An 8,655-nucleotide genomic window follows, 5' to 3' on the forward strand; every position below is an offset into this window, starting at 1 on the left:
CAAGGTGTCAGTGTTCCCAGACACTTGGTTTCCTTCCTAGCTCTTTTGGGAGGATCGGAGAGGGCGTTGGTATGCGTGCTCATGTTGTACCCGAGACAAGGAGGAGAGGAGGGTAATGGAGGTCTCGCTGTCGTCTTTACGTGAAAGGATGTGCTAGATGGAAAGAGAAAAACAGAAAAAAAAAAACAAACGACGACACTCTGTCCCTTCAATATACAAGGTGCAGGCTCGAACCAGCAACTTTCGGGTTGACGCACGGACAGGCCAAGCAGCTGAGCCACGGAGACAAAGGTACTGCCCGGACGTCGTCACAACGGAGAGCAAGCGTTTCTTCAACGCTAGGCGGAGTCACTGCCTCTTGCAGGACAACTGTGCAGGTTCCAAAGCCTCGGAAAACCGGAGATGGAGCCTACGCGTCGCGCTCGCTACGATTGAAACCCGTGTGCTGGGCGATTCCCAAGCTAGAGGGGCGGTCTTCAGAAGCCGGCGTCCCGGGAGACGCCCGGGTCCGCGACTCCCCCTGCCTGAGCCGCGTGGGTGGCGAGGGAAGCTGAACCCCCGTGGGCTCCCGCGATGGGCTCGTCCGGTCCTTTGCTCCGCCTCACCGGGCCAGCCGCGCCCCGGGCGCTGGCCTCGCTGATCTCGGCTGCGGTGGCTGGGGCGGGAGGGAAAGGATCAGACGGGGGAATCTGAAGAGGCGGGAGAGAGGCAGGGGAGGCGTGGACGAGCACCACGGCACCTGCCAAGAGGCCCGCGCGAAGAAGCTCAGGCGGGATTAGCGGAAACGAGAATTGTTATCCCCGCGTGTGCGAACTGAGAGGAGGGGAGGGGAAAACCGAGAGCGGGCATGAAGGAGAGAAAAGCACGAGTACCTGTGGCTGTCCGGGATCAGGGCGGCGCGGTAACTGCAATGATTTTACATCGAATATATCCGAGCAAGGTCGGCCTCCGCCATCGGGGTTGTGGCGCGCCGTGATCGTATAGTGGTTAGTACTCTGCGTTGTGGCCGCAGCAACCTCGGTTCGAATCCGAGTCACGGCACTGGTTGTGTTTCCCTCTGCTGGCCCGCCCCTTTTGCTCCACACCCGGCGCGATGCGACTCAGGACAGGGAAAGAGACCTTCGCGCGCGCTGCGCTAACCTGGGCCGCAGTCAAACCGACACCCCGGGAGTGCTCCGCTCTGTGACTCACTACTGAGCCTTATGCAGAAAATAACCCGCCCAGCCGTCTTGGTGCCTTAACACTAATGCGATAATGGCCTCCAAACCCATTTTCCGCTAGCGGTGTTACATTTCGCTGGGGGGCCTTTTTTTCCCTTTTACACGAAAGGACAACAAGCTGTAAACGACTTTTAAACTCCAAACTCTTTGTCATTCTCTACACCGGCTTGTCTCCATCCCTTCCTGCCCTAACTTGTATGCTAACAGGAAATTATCGAAGCATGCTTCACATAGAGTAAAATGCACAAATCTTTACTGCAATTTTCACAAATGTAATCAACACGCAGGTCACGTTATAGAAAACTGCCATCATCCCACCGAGGTCCTTAGCACCCCTTTGCAGGCAATGCCCACCCTCCCTCGACTACTTCGCTATTCGGAGGACTAGCCCATAGGTTAGTCTTACCTCTTCTTGAAATTCACACGCATGGATGTGCATTATTATTTTTATTTTCGTGCCACATTATGCTTTTGAGATATATCCATATCGCCACGTTTATCACTTCTTAATTTGGGTGTTGTTGACGAGTGTCATTCCAATGTGTGTATGAATTCACCGCAGTTGATGCACAGTTGATTGGGTGAAGAAGTGCTTTGGCCCAGTGAAGCGCTGAGAAAGGCAGTCTCCCGCATGCAGTCACTCCACCTCCACTCTGCCACGGAAGAATGGGCCTTGGGCCTGGAACGCTTCCTTACCAAGAGGTAGACAGTCCTCACAGCCTGTGCCGGACTTACCACTTGTGCGGGAATATCTTCCCCTGCCTGAGACTCAGTGTGTGCCTCTTCTTCTGCTTAAACATGTGCATCAAATGGCACCTTGCCAACCCCACTGTTGTATCTGCCCCCTGCCGGGAGGGGAAGAGGTCCTTCCTTCTGTGTCTCAAGAGGGGTGTGTGCAGGCCACTGGGCCTTTTGCCAGAGGGACCTGTTGTCCACGAGGGACCGAGCCCACTACTGAAGCTGATCCTGCTCTGTCTCTTCCCTATGGGAGGCAAGCGCTGTTCTTCCATCCAGTGCTTGACTGCATTGTATTTTGCTCCGACACTCTGACACCAAGCTGCGGGGCCCAGAAGTGTTTCGACTTCTACTCCTGGTGATGGGCAACAGATGCCACTCACTCAAAAAGGCCGCTGCTATGAATGAATGTTCTCGCGTGAGGCTTTTTGTGGGCACGTGCATTCCTTTCCCTTGAGTACCGGACTTGCTGGGTCGTGGGGTAGGTATGATTTTACCTTTGTTAGTTAACAGCCCAATAGTTTCTCCTAGAATGGTTTTTCCCCACCAAGGAGTGCTACAGTTGCCCGACCGTCTTGACGATGCCTGGTGCTTGCTGTCTTTTAAGTATTCCCATTCCGGTGGATGTAAAACAGTATCATATGGTGGCTTAAATTTGTGTTTCCTTCATGAGTAATGATGCTGAGCATATTTCCTTATGCCTTTTCACCTATCGTTCAGAAATCCTTCCTCATGAAGAGAGGCTATTGAATCATTTTTCCCAATTCAGTTGGCTTGGCTTTTTATTACTGATTTCCAAACTGTACTCTATATATTCAAGATCTGAGTCATTTTCCACGTAAACATAGTGCAAACGCATTCTCCCAGTCTGTGGCTTGCCTTTTCACTTTCTCGCAGTGATTTTTGTTGAATACAAGTTTATTTCCTTTGGTGAAATTCTAGTTAGCTTTATTTTTTCATTTCATTGTTAAGGCTTTTATCTGTTCTGGCAGAAATGTATTCTGCTACATGTTTTTCACTCGGGTTTTTTTTTTTTTTTTTTTTTTTTTTTTGAGACAGAGTCTTGTCCTGTGGCCTGGCCTAGAGTGCCATGGCGTCAGGCTAGCTCACAGCAACCTCAAACTCCTGGGCTCAAGCAATCGTTTTGCCTCAGCCTCCCAAGTAGCTGGAACTACAGGCATGTACCACCATGCCCGGCTAATTTTTTCTATATACTTTTAATTGTCCAACTAATTTCTTTCTGTTTTTTAGTAGACAAGGGGTCTCACTCTTGCTCAGGCTGGTCTTGAACCCCTGACCTTGAGCGATCCTCCCGCCTCGGCCTCCCAGAGTGCTAGGATTACAGGCTTGAGCCACCACGCCCAGCCTGCTACATGTTTTTCTAAGAACACTTCTAAACCTATGAAATAGAAATTCATATGAACTTCACCTACTGACCACAGCAAGCTTGGCGGTTATCAGTGTCCTGGTCTCCGGAAATCTTCTCTGTATTGTAAACACATTGGCAATAGTTACAGCTCTGCTCTTTGACACCCACAGGCCCTGTGCCTCCCTCCATTTCTCCCCCACTTCTCTCTCCCTCGGTCTCCTTCTCTGTTATTCTCTGTCTCCTCCTGTGCAGCTGAGAATCCCAGAGACACCTGAAACAGAGAAGTAGACAGATCCCAGTCTAATCTGCACACCGGAACGCGGTTTCTGTTTTGGAATCTACTTCTGCCCTGGCGTGACCTTGGTTAAGTATCTTAAACTTTAGGTGCCTCAACATTTTTACCTGCAAGATTGGGCTGCCACGAGAACTCTACTTCACACTGTGGTCATCAGATGTGCCTAGATGTAGTGACTACTCAGTCAATAATGTTATAATCAGTAGAATCACCAAAATCATTGTCACTGTCTCCTGCCTTATCTGTGAACAATAACTCTCCAGACCGTTTCATTTTACCTGTGCTTCTTCTAGACCTTCATGTAGATGGAATCATAGCACACATACTGTTTTCTGCATGCTTCCTCCCCTTTGCATGGTATCTCTGGCTTTGTCCATTGCTGAGTACAGCAGGTGTTCACTTCTCTTTTCTTGCTGAGTAGTATTCCATTGCAGGGATATAGCACGGTTTGTCTACCATTCACCGGATAATGAGCATCTGGGCTGCTTCCAGCATTGGCTGTTGTGAATAAAGCTGCTTTGAACGTCCTTCCCACAGGAGACTTTGTAGACATCTGTTTTCACGGCTCTTGGGAAAAACGTAGCTAAAGAATTGCTGGTACCCAAGAGCGGTATATGTGTAACTTCATGAAAACTGCCAAAACGTTTTCCAAAGTCCTTGTGCCGTTTTACATTCCCACCAACCGTGTGTGAGAGTTGTGGTTGTTCCACATCTTCAAGAAGATTCAGTGTTCCCTCTCCTTATGTAACAATTTTAGCCATGCATGCTACTGGGAGGAGTAGTGGTACCTCAACATGGTTTTAATCTCCATTTCCCTGATAGCTAATAATACTGAGCACTGTTTTATGTGCTTTGTCGGCCATGTGTATATCTTCTTTTCTAGCATGTCTGTTCAAGTGTTTGTAATGCCATCAAAACGAAGGTATGACAGTCACACCTCAGAATTTCTACACTCTACCGACCCATCTAACAAACTGGAGTTGTTTGGTTTGCTTTTTACTGCCAGGTTGGAGGAGCCTATGATACATTACAATTACAGGGCTTGGCGGTCACATATGGTTTGTGAATATTTTCTCCCTATCTGTGGCTTGCATTTTCACTTCCTAAATGGCGTCTTGTGATGAGAAGATATGGTTAATGTTGATGAACTCTAATTTATCATGTCTTTCTTTTATACATATTTTTCCTGTGTTCTGTTTAGTAAGTCTTTGCCTAGCACCCAGTCACAAAGCATCCTTTTAAGTTTTGGTTTATGATGCACCTCAAATTACTTTTGTGTGTGGTGTGAGGTAGAAATTATGTTGTTGGTTTCTCCTCCCTGCAATAAGGACATCTGTTAATTGAAGGCATTTTCATTCCCCCACTGAACTGCTTTTATTGAAACCGATTGACCGTATAGCTGTGGTCACTTGCATATCTCCCAACTCAATCTATTTATCTGTTTGTGTCTCCTGATGCCACTTGCACACTGCCTTGTCTTTAATAGCTTATAGGAAGTTGTAAAGTCAGGTGGTGTAAGTCCTCTGGTTTGGTCTCTTTCACACAGCACAATACATTTTGAAATAGGTGATAACTCTTGTGACCATCAGATACCTCGAGATAATGTTGTCACTTCATCCCTGTCATTCCGGTGTGGGACACATGCCCTCACTCACATAGGCTGGTTTGGCTCCCTGTGGACAAAGATCCCCTATTGTACCCTCTGGGGAGAATGAATCTCCAGTCGTCTGCAGGGAGGATGAACATGCAAAATGTCCACAAGGCTCAGCACAGAGTCTGGATTTTCAGTGAAAGAAAAATGTACAAAGCTTTGGGTTATATACTATTTCTTCTTTTTTCTGTGGAGAGTGCAATGGACTGGATGTTTGTGTCCCCTCAAAATGCACATGCTGAAATCCTAACCCCCTGACCAGGTACAGTGGCTCATGCACTTTGGGAGGCTGAGGTGGGAAGATCACTTTAGGCCAGGAGTTGCAGACCAGCCTGGGCAACATCGCAAGACCCCATCTCTACAGAAAATTTAAAAATTAGCCAGTTGTGGTGGCACGCACCTGTCCTCCCAGCTACTTGGGAGACTGAGGCAGGAGGATCCCTGGAGCCCAGGAGTTTGAGGTTGCAGTGAGCTATGATGGTGCCACTGCACTCCAGCCTGGATGATGGAGTGAGACCCTGTCTCAAAAAGAAAAGAAAAGAAGGGAACAGAAGAGAAAAGAAAAGAAAGAAGAAAGGAAAAGGAAAGAAAAGGAAAATAAATCTTAACCCCCAATGTGATGGTATTAGGAGGTGGGGTATTTGGGAGGTTATTAGGTCAGGAGGGTGGAGTCCTCCCTTATGGGATTAGTGCCTTTATAAAAGAGACCCCAGAGCACTCTCTCACCCTTTCTGCCTTCTAAGGAGACAATGAGAAGAGGGCAGTCTACAACTGGGAAGAGGTCCCTCACCGCAAGTTCAAGATCAAGGCTTTTAGCTTGGACTTCCGGCCTCTAGAACTGTGAGAAATTCCTATTGTGACCAAGCCACCCAGTCTGTTACTTTTTAATAAAAAGCAGCCCAAACTAAGACAGAGATGGAGTCCTGTGGAAGGCCTCTAATTTGCTAGGCTGGTCATTGGGTGGGATGTTGCCAACTGGAAACTGAGGAAGAGCTGCCTTTTTGTGCATGTGAAGGAAGATAGCAGAGAGGCAGTGATACAGAGTGGGCAAGAATAAGCTGGAACGAGAACATTGATTTTAGGGTCTGGCACCGGATGTCTGAATTTGGAGAAAGAGAAGACACTGATGGACATATCCAGAGAAAAAGAACTTCACTGGAAACAGCAGTTATGTAAAAGCCATTTTATGACATTTTTCACTTGTTTATGTATAATTCTTCTTTCCCATCTTTGTAAACGCGGCACAGGTGAGGTGGATGCATTTGTTAAATATGTTTTGGGAATGCACGTTTAAATAAAAATAGCTGCCATACTTCAAATATTCATCCATGAACCTCCTGGACTCCTCTTATGTTCCACCAACTGTGCATTGACAGTAAAACGGCCAGACCTGGGGACTCTTGCTGGGAAAGTGAAATTAAAATTAAGACCGGGATGGGTGGGGGGAAGGGGAGGAAGGTGGCAGTCTCAACAACAGTTGCTGCAGTGGCGTTGGTATGTGCTTCACACCAACCAGATCCATATCGTTTCTTCAAATGAGAGCAGTTGGAAAATCAAAAAGTATTCAGTTGCGTCCTTGGAATCCCAGAAAATCCTGGGTAGGGAAATTCGAGTCCTACCAACTGGGAAGGCCGGGGATTGCCTACTCACTGGTACCCGGGCCCATGGTCGTCTGCTCTGTGTACTTTGGCAAACTGGAGACGGGGACCCGACTCTCCTTAAGCAGCCATGGGAGGACCGGCGTCCGGAGGAGGTCCGCTTGATGGTAACTTTAGATCCTGAAACCTCATAGGATTTTTCTCCTCTTCCCTTTGATCTCTCTTCCGCCTACCCAGATAGGACAGAATTCGCTGCCTTTCTTTCCCGTCAGGAGTCTTTCGGCACGGATCGCTTGTGGAAAGGACCGAAGTGGGCAGCTGTTTCCCTTACGTGTCCCTCCGGGCCTGGGCGTCTCGGGAGCTCAGGCTGACCCAGGATGTAACTCAGGGCGAGTGGGACCGGGGTGGCGGGGAGGAGCCGGGAAGGATGCGCGCCTGAGGGTGGATGTCGGGCGCCAGGAGTCCGGCACCACGATCAAATGCCATTCTTCACCCTGCCCCGCGCACCTGCCGCCCACCCCCGGGATGCCAAAAGACATGGCCCCTAAATCTTCTCTGCAGGCTGAACCGAAAGGGGCGTGAAGTTCCAGAAGGGGCGAGAAGAACTTCGTTGAGCCAACCCAGCCCTTTTGCCTGTCTGGCTGGCTCTCCTGGACAAGGCTCAAAAGAGGCTGAAATCGGGAACGGAACCACAGAATAAACCTAAAGGCAGAAATCCCCGAGATCTCGAGGTTAAAAGTCTCAAACCCTAACGCCCAACCTAGCGAGGGAGGGAGTCGGGGGGGGGGACCGCGAGTAGAATGGACCCCTGAGCCTTTATCAGGAGAGTCATCTGGACAAGCTCAGAGAACAGGACTATCCATGCACATCAATGGTTCTCACTGGGGGGCGGTTTTGCCCTCTCCCCCTCCTCCAGCCCCCCTTCCCCCGCATCCCTGCTGGGACGCTAGGCAAAGTCTGGGAACGTTTTTGATGGTCACAACTGGGAGAACGGGGGAGGGGAGAGTTGTCTCCTGCCATCTAGTCAGCAGAGGCGAGGGATGTTGCTAAGCATCTTCTAATCCACGGGAGGAGCCCTCCCCGCAACGAATTATCCGATCCAAAATACCAGTACCATCGAGGTTTCGAGGTCGAGAAACCCTGGCGTGGGTCAATGTGCACACACTTGACCGACGAGAAATCACGAGTTGGTGACTAGCTGGATATTGGATGCGAAGAAAACTCCAGCGTCGGACACAACTCTCAGATTTTTGGTTCAAGTGTATGGAAGGATGCAGGTGCCCTCAACTGAGATGGGAAAGTGGCAGGAGCAGCAGGTTGTAGGGGGAAGGTCGGAGATCAGTTCAGGGCCCCAGAGGTGTCCTCGAAAGTGTTTTCCATCCAGGCCGTCTGCGTGCTTTATGATGTTGGCCATGCTGGGGGTTCTAGGCGTTCAGCCCCCTTCTCACCCCAGGCGCCTGCTCGCTTCCCCCTCTTCCCGGCACCCCAGCCCACTGCCCCGGCCCCGGCCCGGGCCCGGGCGAGTCCCTCGACGCGCTGCCGCCTCGCAAACAGGCGTCTCTAGGTCAGTTGTGACGAAGTAACTCGGTCCGGAATTGTGGCCCTGGTGGGCCTCGCAGAGTGCTCGGGGAAAGCAGAGACGGAATGGCCTTAGGGAAAGCAGGGACGGAATGGCCTTAGGAGACGACTCCTGGAGCATCGGGCGACCTCCACAAAGCTCAAAAGTTTCCAGAGCTCAGGAAATGAGGCATTCCAGATGGCACAAAGGAGACAGGGCTCCTCGCGGC

General features: G+C 49.9%; 1 non-coding gene across 1 annotated transcript; it reads left to right on the forward strand.

Annotated features, from left to right (window-relative positions):
• Positions 1-969: 969 nt before the first annotated feature.
• On the forward strand, positions 970-1,041 carry TRNAH-GUG. Its single transcript has one exon. It is a non-coding gene; the product is annotated as a tRNA-His (tRNA).
• Positions 1,042-8,655: the final 7,614 nt, after the last annotated feature.

Source organism: Lemur catta, chromosome 3, assembly GCF_020740605.2.
Source record: "Lemur catta isolate mLemCat1 chromosome 3, mLemCat1.pri, whole genome shotgun sequence".
Lineage (NCBI taxonomy): Eukaryota > Metazoa > Chordata > Mammalia > Primates > Lemuridae > Lemur > Lemur catta.